Source organism: Natator depressus, chromosome 23 (assembly GCF_965152275.1).
Source record: "Natator depressus isolate rNatDep1 chromosome 23, rNatDep2.hap1, whole genome shotgun sequence".
Lineage (NCBI taxonomy): Eukaryota > Metazoa > Chordata > Testudines > Cheloniidae > Natator > Natator depressus.
Genome location: NC_134256.1, coordinates 4903935 through 4918898, shown reverse-complemented (window position 1 = coordinate 4918898; position 14964 = coordinate 4903935).

Here is a 14964-nt window from a genome sequence, read left to right as displayed (position 1 = left end):
AGAACCGTTGCTGTATTGTCATACTCATTTTTAGGACAATTGGATAATATATGTAGATTTCTGAACACTTTGAAAAATCTGATTTTAACAAACAGCCTGATGGAACCTTAAGTATGGTAGGGCTGCTGCCATCCCAAAAGTAATAATATTTAATGAATGGCAACTCTTGGTTTAAAGAGGAATTTTTGCAAGAAAAATGTGAAGCCATTTGCATTCCATTTTTTTTTATTTTTATTTTTAATTTAATTTTCACCAAAGAAAAAAAAATCCTGGAAATGTTTGGGTTTGACATTTTTTGTTTTTCATTTCCCCTCCCCCTTTTCAACTTTCCATTTCAGTGTGGAAATGGGGGGAAATGGAAAGGCAATAAAGCAAGGAATAACAAGCAAACATAAAAGGCCCAAACAGACAATGACTTTTTTTTTTGTTTTCCACTTTTGCCCAGAAAATTGGAGAGTTGAAAACAATTTTTTTCCAACAAAATTTCCCATTTTAAAAAAGTCCTTTTTTCATGTAATAATCAACTGATTCTAGTTGAAAGATCCATTGTCAAACAGCTATTGATCTGTGGAAGAACAGAATCTCAGAATAAAATAGTGCTGAGGCAACTGACTCTGTCAGGATTATAAGGGAAAGCAAAGCTGACTAACCCCAGGGTTGTGTTCCCAGCTCCATGCAGGGAGTTGAGTCTAAGGTTGAGAGAAGGGGAGCTGGGAAACCCAGGATTCCTGTTTTTCCCCCCTAAAGTCTGGAAGGGGAGTGGTGTCTTAGTGGTTAGAGCAGGGGGCACTTCGAGTCAAGATTCCTAGGTTTTTGTTCTCAGTTCTGGTAGTGAAGTGGGGTCTACTGAGATAGAGAAGTGGGGCTGGCAGTCAGGACTCCTGGGTTTTATCCCTTGCTCAGGATTATGCACAAGATAGCCCTAATTAGTTCATTATATATTCTTAGGACAGTGAGAAGGGAGGCAGGATATATGGGGATAGACAAAATGACAGCCAGGCCCCAATCTAGTAATTTAAAGAGGCCTGGTTTATAGGCTGAAATGTATTTAATCCCACTTGAATATTGCTGATTGGTGCTGGGCTGTGTTAATGGCAATGCAGGTTACATCCCAGGAGAATAATGCACAGACTGGAAGGGAATCACTTACCCAACGCTCCTAAGTCTCCAGTCACTGCAGGGATGGAAAAGAATATTTCTCTGATGGGGATGAGACATGTCAATTTCTCAGTTACAGAGTGCTCTCTCCCTCCCTTTTATAGCAGGATCATGTGCTGATTGGTTGCAGAACAGGCCATTTCCACCTTCAATATATGTTTTATTTTTCCCTACTTTGGCAGTTTCTGTTCCCCTGTCTTGCCCTCCAAACTGCTGCCAAAATTTCATGACTAAAGAGGAAGTTGAAAAATCCCCTTTTCGCATTCGCAGAATATTAAGAGACTAACATGGTTTCTATAGAGACAAGGTCCAATAAAAGATATTACCTCCCCCACCTTGTCTCTCTATCCTAGGACTAACAACACTGCAAACAACAATGGATTTCATAAATGTCTATCCCACCTCTCAGTCTTTGAGAGGCAGTGTGACATGTTGGTTTAAGCGCCTAAAGGCTCGATACATCCCAACAAGTGCAGAAGGGAATGTCTCAGAGACTCATATCCTGCCATTGACATGAGCAAGAGCTCTTGTTCCAGGCTGTTCATAATCAGCGCATGGACTCCATAGCCAAGTTGTCTGTTCACTCAGCAGGTCTAGTGGTCAGGGCCTGCTGCTCCGGTCTCACTTTTAGTTCTGTGTGTTCAGGACCCGCTGAACGGGGTTCAGTTAGGCTGGCTTCCTCACTGGTGATCTCCTAGGCAGGGCAAGGCATAAGGAAATCTGAGGTGCGTAGGGGTCTCTGAGCATTCCTGCTCCACCAGGTCCCAGTCCAGGGCCCTGAAAGTGTGACAGCGTGGGCTGGGCTTTACTCAGCCGACCTCCTGCTCACCTTCCCCTGGGCCACTTCCTCCCTGATGCCTCAGTTTGGGGCATGGCTGCTGTTTAATAAGAGTCCTTTGCTCCAAACCCAGAGACTTGGGACTGATGCAGGCAACCCTCTGGTGCTCCCACACACGGTTCTCCCTACCACTGGGGGGTAATGGCTCAAAGGAAAGGAGAGAAAGACTCACAGCCTGACCTTCTCAGTAAGAGCTTCTTTGCCATCTGTCTCAGGGCAGTGCTTCTCTCCTCACCTGCCTGGACTGCTGGAGTTCTCCTTATACTTCTCTTTTCCCCAGGAGCATGGTTGGCAGTCCCTGAGGGCTGCAGCTTTCCAGGCCCAGTTCTGCTCCAGCCTTTTCCCTGCCTCAGCCTTAGTGAGGGGTTTGTAAAGCCCATCATGTGCCCTGCCAACCACGACTGACACTGTAGGGTTGCCTTGTGCAATCGAGACCCTGCAGTCTCTTGAGAAGAAGTCTGAACTTTTATGGGCCTTACCCGCACGATGTAGTACTTCAAAGAAGTGCGGCTGGAGTGCTAAATACCACCTCAATATTAATGGGTTATGGTCCTGTGATGTTACACCCCATAATGCTTTGTAGAGATATGCTTATGAATGTAAATATGACATAACTGGAATATGTTTTATGCTACATATGCCATGTAACATATCTCTGCAAAGGCTATGCTCTACTGAATATATTCATCCTATTTTTATGCATGTATCATTTTTGTATTCAAAGTTATGAATATTGGCTGTGTACTTGTTTGATTTTAAGTAGCCTCTGTGAAGCATTTGGTCAGCTTCTTGAGAAAAGACTATTCTCAGTAAGTGCCCAATCAAGAAACACTTAATCTGACAATAGTCTTTGATAGATGCCAATCCACATCTGAGCTTTCCTGGGAACATTCCTGCAGAGGACTAAGTCATGCATGGACATGTGACTTGCCCAGGTGACTTCAAAACTCCATCTTGTAGAGGGGATTCTACACAGGGGGAGGGAGGGGTTTCCACCCATAAGAGAGAAACTATATAAAGTCCTGGGAGACCCCTCCATTTTGTCGTCAGCTGGCTCAAGAGGTAGCCTCTCCACCCCCAAAGGATACCTGAAAGAAACTGGAACAAAGGACAGTAACCACAGGGGTGTGAGTGACTGCTGGACCCAGACTAGAAGGAGCCTAGTCTGTAAAAGAAGCTTATTGGAACATCTCTGAGAGTGAGATTTCATCTGTAATCACTTTCTTACTGTATTAGGCTTAGATTTGCATATTTTATTTTATGTGGTAATTCACTTTATTCTGTCTATTATTACTTGGAACCACTTCAATCCTACTTTTTGTATTTAATAAAATCATTTTTTACTTATTAATAAACCCAGAGTATGTATTAATACCGGGGGGGGGGGGGGGACAGCTGTGCATCTCTCTCTATCGGTGTTATAGAGGGCGAACAATTTATGAATTTACCCTGCTGGTAAATTCTTCCATTTACAAACAAACACATGGACTTCTGGGGGAATAGGAGAGTGTCTCTTAAATTCGCCTGTAGCAGTGAAGAATGCAGGTTTGGGGGCAGGAATGGCTGTAACCAGTTCCTGTAGCCCCAGGGCTCAAGGCAAGTCCCTGCAGGAGGGGCTGGACAAAGCCAGCTCCTGTCCCGTGATCATCTGCCCGGGGGATGGGAGAATTCCACCTTGTAACTGGGAGGCCATCCCAGCTGCTGACTGCCAGGAAGTTGCAGGTCAGCAGGGGACAGGGCCTGCCCTGGGCTGCACAGAGACATGTATCCCAAAGGTGGAAGTTGGAGTCCTGGTAACCTCTGTGGTGGGAACAGACCCCAGGGGCTCTAGCTGGAAGCAAGCTCAACCTGCAGGAAAGGGAGGGGTGGATTTTGCTGACCAGTGAAGGGTCTGTCATAGCTGGTAGCTGTGAGCCCACAGCTGGACCAGGGTCACCTTCCCTTCTGGGGGACACAGGAGTGTCTGACCCAGAGGGGAGCCCAGAGAGGGAAGTCCAGATGGAAGGTGAGGGGGGACCGGAGAGTCTGCCCACCTTTTGTAGGGAGGCTCTTCCCCAGGAGGGGAGTAAAAAATGTGCATTTAAGATGCCAGACCCCTCTCCTGTAAATCCTTTTTTAAGCGAAGACTGGGGGTCAGATCTCCTGGAGGGGAATGCCCCCCCAGCTGACCTTTCGGTAACAGAGAGTGGGGTGTTCAAGGGGGTCTTGCCAATCCAAAGCATTCCATTAGAAAATGCTGTTCCTGCTATGCTTGTAAGAGATAAAACTGTCTCTTCAAGGCAGGAGGAAGAAAAACTTTGCCTTAGGGAAACTTCACAAGTGTGTAGGGTCCGACCCAAAGAATTTCCAGAGGTAGGGGCTGGGGACAGGCATGGCTGCAGTGCGCCCTTTCCTTGCCAAAGCCTCAAACACATGCCTGAATTAAAAACCTTCTTCAAAGAGGCAGAAGAATCTGCATCAGAGCGCCTACCAGGATACACAAAGGAATTGGGAAATGCAATAGACACTAAACAAACTAAATGCATCCGATGAAGTGAGCTGTAGCTCACGAAAGCTTATGCTCAAATAAATTGGTTAGTCTCTAAGGTGCCACAAGTGCTCCTTTTCTTTTTGTGAATACAGACTAACACGGCTGTTACTCTGAAAGCTAAATTGTGTGAACAAAGCCTATCCGCCATAGACTTGCTGTTAATTTTGTGTCTTTTGCTATTTCATCTATGGGTCAAGACAAATAAGTTAATACTAGTGGTAAACCTTTAAAGAAGTGGGACATACCTGATTTGTGGAAAAAAACTTTTGTACATGCTAGGGATGGTGACAACTTTTCAGCATATACCTGTAAACAGGCTGGAAGCTTGGCACAGCAGCAAGAGCATAACAGGCCCACGCTGCTGTGTGGAAGGGGAAACTGAGGCACACCACCTCATGGCATTGGTGGCTAAATGCCAAGACACTTTAACAGATATTGCTGTTTGCATTCTGTTAGTAATACTACACCCCAACCTGTTTTCAGGCACCCGGGGACCAGGAACCCCAAACCTTGCTAGAACACCTATGAATGACATCATATGGTTTAAAGGTACTAAAAGGGAATGTAACCAGAGTCGAACAGGGATTTTACATGTACTGCCTCCACCGTGGACAGTGTCCAAGTCTCTGGCAGTAAGTTCAGGAGTTAAGCCTGCAGCTTGTGGGGGACGTGGTTCAGATCTGGGTCTGTGTTTGTAACAGGCTAGCGTGTCTGGCACAAACAGGCAGGGTTCTGAAGTCCCAAGCTGCCAGGGAAAATGGGCTTAGAGGTAGTCTCAGCACATCAGTTGGCAGTCCCAAGGACTGTGATCCAACCCATCACAGGTCCTTCATGCTGAATAAGCAGCTGAGGGGTGCGTGATCACTCACCCAACAAAATGATTGCCCCCATAGATAGCATCTTAACGTCTCAATGGCAAATTGAAGGGGTCTAGTTAAGAGCAAGCTGGGACCCCTAGAAAGACTGCTCCAAGTGCAGATGACAGGAAACCTTGCAAAACCTGCACCTTTCCTACCAAAGGTCGCAGGCATCCACCCCACACCGTATTGCCCAGGTAGGTCACCTCCCAGATGGCCAATTTACACTTAGATGGGTTTGCCATCAGCCGTGCATTTTTGAGGGCCTGTAAGATCTCTACGAGGTATGTAGGTGGTCATCCCAAGTCTTGCTGTACACAATGATAATGTCAAAGAATGCCACTGTATATCAGTTGTATGGTCTTAGTACTTTGTTCATCAGCCTCTAGAAGGTGGCTGCTGCTCCGTGCAGGCTGAAGGGTGTCACTTTAAATGGGTAGAGTCTGAAGGTCCTAGAGAAGGCGGTCTTTTCTTGTGATTCTGCAAGTAGGCAGATCTGCCAATATCATTTAGTCAAATCAAGGGTGGTGATGTACTTAGTGGTCCCTTAGCCTCTCCAATAGTTCATCTACTCTCAGCATTGGTTATGCGTCAAACTTGGACACGTGTCGGAACACCGCCTTTGGGAAGTCAATGCAGAACCTTGTTGTTCCATCTTTTCTTGGCACAAGGATGATTGGGCTCTGCCAGTTGCTGTGGGACCCTTCCACTATCCCTAGATCTAGCCTTTCATGTAATTCTCCCACATGTCTCATTAATGGTCTCAAGTTTTCATGCATCCTTTTTCCTGGTTCAGTTTCTGTGTGGTAGGACACAACATGTATATGGCTGGGTGTCATCGCTGTTGTGTGGCCAATTGCTGGAATATCTTGTCTAGATCCTTTAATTTTTTTTCAGTCTCAGCGCCAGCAGGGTTGTCTGTTTGGTCAACACACCTAGTGGTCAGGACCACTCCAGTCTCTTTTAGTTCAATATGTCTAGAACTTCTTGAACGGGAGAGCTTCTCCCACTGACATAGCTACCACCTCTTGGGAAGGTGGATTAACTATACCAACAGGAGAGCTCTCTCTCCCGTCATCTTAGAGCATCTTCAGTAAAGCACTAGACTTTTAAGTGTAGACTTGCCCCCAGACCTGAAGAAGAGCTCTGTGTAGCTCAAAAGCTTGTCTCTTTCACCAACAGAAGTTGGTCTCACCTTGTCACCCACATTGTCTCTCTAATAATCCTGGGACCAACATGGCTACAACAACCTTGCAAACATCCAATCTCAATTTTAAAATTGCCAGTGACGGAGAATCCACCACAACCCTTGGTAAATTACCCTCCCTATTAAAAATTTGCACCTTATTTCCAGTCTGAATTTGTCTAGCTTCAACTTCCAACCTTTGGATCATGTTCTGCTGGACCGAGGAGCCCATTATCAGTTTTTTATTCCCCATGTTATGATCAAGTCACCCCTTAATAGCAGGATTTAATTTGAATGTAAGATTCAGAATCATTAATTTACCTGTCTCAAGACTAGCTCTAGCGTGGCTTCTTTTAATTAATTTAGTTAAATATCTTCAGTTTCATAGCACTTGGTCAAGATCACTCACCTTTGCCCATTTATAAACCATTTATGTTATCCATGATCATCCAAGACCAAACCTGGATTCACCCACCTGTAGACAAAATTCCTTTCCCCATCTATAAACTGTTTCATTATCTGTGATTAGGGCCTTTCATTTCAGTTTTTATCAATTTTTTCTGAAAAATTCCTGGGTTTCAAAAAAAATCAATTATTTTGATTTTACCAATTTTTCACCCAAATTTTAGAAGTGCTGGAACTCCCCAGACCTGGCTCCCAGCTCTGGAAGGAGAAATGAGCATCTCCTTTCTGGAGCAGATCTGCCCTCACAGCATCCCCGCTGGATGGCGTAATGCACCTGTGCAGACAAAGATAATGGCCGAGTGGTAGTTGCTTGCTGCAGCACAGTGGAGAAGTGAGATGGGGTGGGGAGCTGGGTTCTGGCAGTTGAGACCACCTGCCTTCTGCAGCAAAAGGTCAGCAGGAAGTGGAAAGCTCCCCATGAGTACTGGGTAGCCTGCACCCCTCTACCTGCTGGCCCTTCATTTTCATTTTTATGAAACACTGATAAATTCCTAGGAAATGTGAAACAAAAACTGAACATGAAGGGCCTTAGCTATGCTACTGTTATGTGACCCTACGGTCTCTTTCTTGGTGGGTTAGCACAAGTAGGCAGGGTTCCCTGCAATGATGACACACACGTGATCTTAACAACAACAGAACATGTATTTATTACTGGAAGAGGGGACAGAGGCAGATCCCTTCCTGCTGCCAGACAGCACAGTAACTTGGTTACCCTGCTTCCCCTTTCTAAAAAGAAACATCCTTGCATCTACATAACAAAAAAATTATCAGAAGAACAAACTATGAAAACATGTGATCATGATGCCAAACTGCTGGCCTAGCCTTCCTTACAGGTTTACTACTTGCAGGTACCTTCTTTGCTTCCCCTAAAGTAGATTGAATTCCTGGATTGCCACTTTCTGCAACTAATGCAGGAATGCAGTTTGAAAAATGTCCCCCAAAAGGTGCAGCCTAAACTGAAAACAGCTTAAGAAGTGTTCCTGTCTCCAACACTCAGATGCCCAGCTCCCAATGGGGTCCAAACCCTAAAATAAATCCTTTACCCTGTATAAAGCTTATACAGGATAAACTCATAAATTGTTCGCCCTCTATAACACCAATAGAGAGATATGCACAGCTGTTTGCCACCTCATCCTCTCCCCAGGTGTTAATACATACTCTGGGTTTATTAATAAGTAAAAAATGATTTTATTAAATACAAAAAGTAGGATTTAAGTGGTTCCAAGTAATAACAGACAGAACAAAGTGAATTACCATGCAAAATAAAATAAAATATGCAAGTCTAAGCCTAATACAGTAAAAAAGCGATTACAGATGGAATCTCACCCTCAGAGATGTTCCAATAAGCTTCTTTTACAAACTAGCCTCCTTCTAGTCTGGGTCCAGCAATCACTCACACCCCTATGGTTACTATCCTTTGTTCCAGTTTCTTTCAGGTATCATTTGGGGGTGGAGAAGCTACCTCTTGAGCCAGCCAAAGACAAAATGGAGGGGTCTCCCAGGACTTTATATAGTTTCTCTCTTATAGGTGGAAACCCCTCCCTCCCCCTGTATAGAATCCCCTCTACAAGATGGAGTTTTGGAGTCACCTGGGCAAGTCACATGTCCAAGCATGACTCAGAACTTTACAGGTGGCAGCCATTACTCACATGCTACCTTGAAAGTCCCCAGGTAGACTTCTTATGTGGATTGGAGAATTCCAAGGTCCATTGTTCATTACGTGTTTCTTGATTGGGCACTTAACTTGCAAATTCCTTTCTTAAGAAGCTGACCAAATGCCTTACTAAGCCTACTTAAAATCAAACAAGTACAAAGCCAATATTCATAACTTCAAATATAAAAATGATACATGCATACAAATAGGATTAATATATCCAGTAGATCATAACCTTTGCAGAGATATGTTACATGGCATATGAAGCATAAAACATATTCCAGTTATGTCATATTTACATTCATAAGCATATTTCTATAAAGCATTATGGGGTGCAACGTCACACAACTTATCAAAGGTCATGGTGGATTCTCCATCACTGCCAATTTTTAAATCCAAATTTAATGTTTTTATAAAAAATATGCTCTAGCACAGGGGAGGGAAAACTATGGCCCGCGGGCCGAATCTGGCGCATAAGGGCTTTCAATGAAGCCTGCAGGATTGCCAGCCCCGTGGCGCAGCAGGACTAAGGCAGGCTCCCTGCCTGCCCTGACCCCGCACCACTCCCAGAAGCAGCCGGCACCACGTCACCGCGGCCTCTGGGGGTGGGACAGAGGGCTCCGTGTGCTGCCCTCGCCCATAGGCACTGCACCCTGCAGTTCCCATTGGCCGGGAATGGGGAACCGTGGCCAATGTGCGCTTCAGGGGTGGTACTCCCAGGTGACAACAGCGCGGTTTGGAGCCGCCTGCCCCATGCCACCCCAGGTGCCACTGCCAGACATGCTGGCCACTTCTAGAAGCAGCGCGGGGCCAGGGCAGGCAGGGAGCCTGCCTTAGCCCTGCTGCGCACCGCTGCTACCCTGGAGCCACTCGAGGTAAGCAGTGCCAGGCCAGAGCCCGCACCCCAAACCCCTCCTGCACCCTAACCCCCCTGCTCTGAGCCCCCTAACTCCCTGCCTTGAGCCCCCTGCCACATCCCTTCTGCACCCCAAACCCCTGCCCTGAGCCCCCTCCTGCACCCTGCACCCCTCCTGCATCCTAACTCCCTGCCCTGAGCCCCCAACCCCCTGCCCTGAGCCCCCTGCCACACCCTGCACTCCTCCTGCTCGCCAACTCCTTGCTCTGAGCCCCTTCCTGCACGCCGCACTCCCTCCCACACCTCAACACCCTGCCCCAGCCCTACATTCATGGCCCTGCATACAATTTTCCCACCCAGATGTGGCCCTCGGGCCAATAAGTTTGCCCACTTCTGCTCTAGCAATTATTCTGGGGAAGTTCTATGGCCTCTGTTATTCAGGAGGTCAGACTGGATCACAATGGTTCCTTCTGGCCTAGGAATCTATTAATCTAATATCTAACCTAAATCTCCCTTGCTGCACATGTAGCTGATTCTTCTTATCCTACCCTTGGTTGATATGGATGATAATAGATCACCATTTTCTTTATAACAACCTTTTACATATTTGAAGTCTGTTATGTGCCCTCGTAGCCTTCTCTTCACTAGACCAAACATGCCCAATTCTTTTCACCTTGAGTCACAGGCCACGTTTTCTAAACCTCTGATCATTTTTGTTGCTCTCCTCTGGACTCTCCAGTTTGTTCACAGCTTTCTTAAAGAATGATGCCCAAAACTGGACACAGCATTACAGCGAGGTCTCACCAATGCTGAGGAGAGTGGAACAATTACCACTCCAACATAAACAGTTATGTACTGACATAGAAACATGTTTTAAACTAACTTCTGGGACCTTTCACAATAGCTTCCCAGCCAGGGTTCCTTGACAGCCTTTGCCTTTACTGAATTTTGGAAGACACAATTATTTTCACACACATGATACTTCGAGAACATGATCGCTAACGTGCTTATGGTTTTAGTTGCTTAGTTAATTAAATGAAATGCTCAGGTTAATTCCTAGGAAATCTATGCTTTCTGTCAACCAGTGACAGGCACCAAAAATGTCAAAGAGGATGATACCTCCATAGCCATAAAACAATACTTTATTACCCCCATATGTGTTTACACACACTCTGGAATGCAGCTTTATAACTTCTATTTTGCCTTTACATTCTGAATTGTTTTTGTTTATATTGTGCTGTTGAAAAATGTAAATAAGTGCCAGTAATTACGATTTGTGCCTCATATAGGATATTTCATAAGAATCGTTGATTGCAATTGTAAATGTATTAAAAATGGTAGGTTGTAAGCCATTTGGTTAAAAGGCAAATGACCAATAGGAGTGTCGTCCCAAAGAATAAGTCACTTATCCCTTGTGCTATACCCTAGTTTGGAATAGACATGATCTTTATATAATGAAAACAGACTTCTTGAGATATTGATGTTTTAGACACATAAGAATATAAGAATGGGGAGGGGGTCAGACCAATGATCCATCTAGCCCAGTAGCCTATCTCCTAACAGTGGCCAATGCCAGATGCTTCAGAGGAAATGAACAAAACAGGGTAATTATTGAGTGATCCATCCCCTGTTGTCCAGTCCCAGCGTCTGTCAGAGGCTTAGGGACACCCAGAGCATGGGGTTGTGTCCCTGACCATCTAGGCTAATAGCCATTGATGGACCTCTCTTCTATTAACTTATCTAATTCTTTTTTTAATCCAGTTATATTGTTGGCCTTCACAACATCCCCTAGCAACGAGTTCCACAGGTTGACTGTGCATTATGTGAAGAAGTACTTCCTTTTGTTTGTTTTAAACTTGACTGCCTATTAATTTCATTGGGTGACCCCCTGGTTCTTGTGTGATGTGAAGGGCTAAGCAACACTTCCTTATTCTCTTTCTCCATTCATGATTTTATAGACCCTTATCGTAGCCCTCCCTGTCTTCTCTTTTCCAAGCTGAACAGTCCCTGTTTTTTTAATCTCTCCACATATGGCAGCTTATCCATCCCACTAATCATTTCTGTTGTCCTTTTCTATACCTTTTCCAATTCTAATATATCTTGTTTGAGATGAAGTGACCAGAACAGCACACAGTATTCAAGGTGTGGCCATACCACGGCTTTATATAAAGGCATTATGATATTTACTGTCTTATAATCTATCCCTTTCCTAATAGTTCATAACATTCTGTTTGCTTTTTTGATGGCTGCTGCACACTGAGCAGATGTTTTCAGAGAACTATCCACAATGACTCAAGATCTCTTTCCTGAGTGGTGACAGCTAATTTAGACCCCATCATTTTGTATGCGTTGTTGGAATTATGTTTTCCAATGCACATTACTTTGCATTTATCAACATTGAATTTCATCTCAGTTTTCTGAGATCCCTTTGTAATTCTTTACAGTCTGCTTTAGATTTAACTATCTTGAGTAGTTTTGTATGCTCTGCAAACTTTCCCACCTCACTGTTTACCCCTTTTTCCAGATCATTTATTAATATGTTGAACAACACTGTTCCCAGTATAGATCCCTGGGGGATCCAGATATTTACCTCTCTCCACTGTGAGAACTGACCATTTATTCCTACCCTTTGTTTCCTGTCGTTTAACCAGTTACTGATCCATGAGACCACATGACAGTGCAAGTGCTCTCCATTGGTGACTTTTCTGATGCATTTGAAATCTTAACACTAAGCTGTCATGAGAATGGAAGACCACCTCCTCCCAAAACAGATCTTCTATAGGGAGCTGGAGACAGGACACTAGATGGTGAGGGCTCTGAGTTATTACAGAGAATTCTTTCCCAAGTGTCTGGCTGGTGGGTCTCACCCACATGCTCAGGGTCTAACTGATGTTTGGGGTCGAGAATGGCAGAGACCCCGGGCTGGTTTTTTTGGTTTTGTTTTGCCTTCCTCTACAGTGTGGGGAATGGGTCACTTCCTTGTTTGAACTAGAGTAGATGATGGATTATCTGTAACTTTAAGTCCTTAAATCAAGATATGAGGACATTAGTAATTCAGCCAGAGGTTATGGGTCTATTACAGGAGTGGGTGGGTGAGATTCTGTGACCTGCGATGTGCAGGAGGTCAGAGTAGATAATCACAATGGTCCCTTCTGGCCTTAAAGTCTATGAGCCAGGGGGAAGAGAGGCTATTTTATGGGAGAGCCAAGGAGAAACTTCTACTCCTGTCTCCTCCCATCAAAAGGGAAGATTAAGTGCTCCCGGCTCAGATTATGTGATATACTCTTGATCCTAATGGGAAAAGCAGATAGAACCAAAGAAAGTTGGAAGCTGGAGCCATCAGGATTATGAGCAGTTTCTCAGCAGGTGCCTGGCGATGGATTATAGAGAGTCCCCTGTTTAAGAGAGGGCATGTGGCGTGTTGTACTTTCAGATGGAAATCCAATGAGCCAGATCCTAATGTCAGGACTTCCAGGGACTCTAAGCCAGCAAACTCCCATTGGGGCGTAAGCGCTGAGGAACCTGGATGGTCCAATTTCTTTCTTGCCCAATTCTGCCTGTTTTTCAGTAGATACAATTCAAAGGGAGCTGGAGAAAACAATTCATTGGCTGGGTTACCTAGAAGAAAAATAAACTTATTAGCCAGCTGCTCCTGTAGGGGGAATAAAAAAGCTCTTAGATAAATAGTTTGCTGTGTGCCAAGCCAAGCCAAATAACCCACAAGACCAAACCATAAAACCATGGAGACAGCTTCAGACTAGCATGCAGACAGAGAGTGGGCAGGGCCTAAGCGCCTTCCCTCAAAACTTATGACAAGAACTTCCCTGGAAAATGTAAGGCCTGATTCTCAGTTGTATGGCAAGTATGTCTATACTGCAAGCCCATGGTGTGACTGATGCTTGTATAGAAGTACTTGAGCTGGCTTTGATCGGCATGCTTGTGCTATTCTGTTGTACTCATCCTTAGAAATTTGTCTTTGTTTCCATTTTTCTACAATTCCTTTTTGATTTTCAGGTCATTAAAGAGGTGCCATATTTGTCTCTTACTATTATTCCTATCTTTTCCTCCCTAGCGGGGTACTTTGCTGCTGTGCTTTTACTATTTGTCTCTTTTAGAAACTGCCAACTCTCCTATACTCCCTTATCCCTTAGATACCCTTCCCAGGAACCATACCTACCAATGCTCAGAATTTGTTAAAGTCTGCTTTGTTGAGGTCCATTGTCTTTATTCTGCTGCTTTCACTTCTTCTTCCTTAGAATCATGATGAAATCTACAATTTTGTGGTCACCCAACTTACTTTCCACCATCAGATTCTCAACCAGTTCCTTCCTACTAGTCAGAATCAAATATAAAATAGACATCCCCCATGTTACTTCCTCCATCTTCTGAAACTAAAAGTTGTCCCCAACGCAGCTTGTGTTGATCTGTGTTGTTTTTCCAACAGATATATTGGTAGTTAAAGTCCCCCATTACCACCAGGTCCTGTGCTTTGGATACTCCTGTTATTTGTTCTAAAAATACCTCCTCCTGATAATCAATAATAAATAATAATAATAATTTCTACTGTGTCAACTACAGGGAACAAATCCTTCTGCTTGAGGCTTTTTTACCCGATGAACTTCAATTCACATCTACCACCCCCAGTTTTGCTTGATGATTTACCTGGTGAGCAGGATTTTATAGAAATATATCCTATAGGCACCAGACATCAGTCTGTTCCTATTTGGGGAAAGTCTATTTCAGGAAAACACTGATAAGAGCTTATCTCTTTGATAGCATATCGGTGTTTTTCACGATAGCTATTCCCTGCCAGTGTCTTATTACCAATAATGTGCAAAAATGACAACAATTTTGAAAAATGTTCCCCTCCTCCCCACTTCCCCAAAATGTTTTTTCCCAATTTTGTTCCAGGGCCAGAAATTTCACAAATGTTTGCATAATGGTTGATTTGACATAGAAATCTCATACATTTCAGTGTAAAAACTGATCTCTGTCCAGACTGAATTTGGAACGCTTTGAGTTTTTTAGGTTTTTTGCTCCAAAATGAGATTTGGTTCTTTTGAAATTAGTCCTGTTGATAATTCAGAAAAAACTAACACATTTTACAGGCGTTTTTTTAAAAATAAAATTGGCCTGTTTTGGAGAAATTCTCAATTAACTGCAAAAACCTCAAGTCTTGAGGGTTATAAGGGTCATTGCAAACATTTTGCACAGTCCTAATCTAGCATTTTTTGGCTCTTTCACAGCATCTTGTTATCATTAGCTAATAGCTAGACTAATTTTTTGCAGGGTTGTCTGGAAGGATGACAAGGTTGCTCTGAGGTCCCTTCCAGTCCTGTGTTCCTATGGATGTTTCTCAGCTTCTAACTGATCCAGTCCAGTCTCACTTGGACTCACATGCTAATACAGACCATAAAATA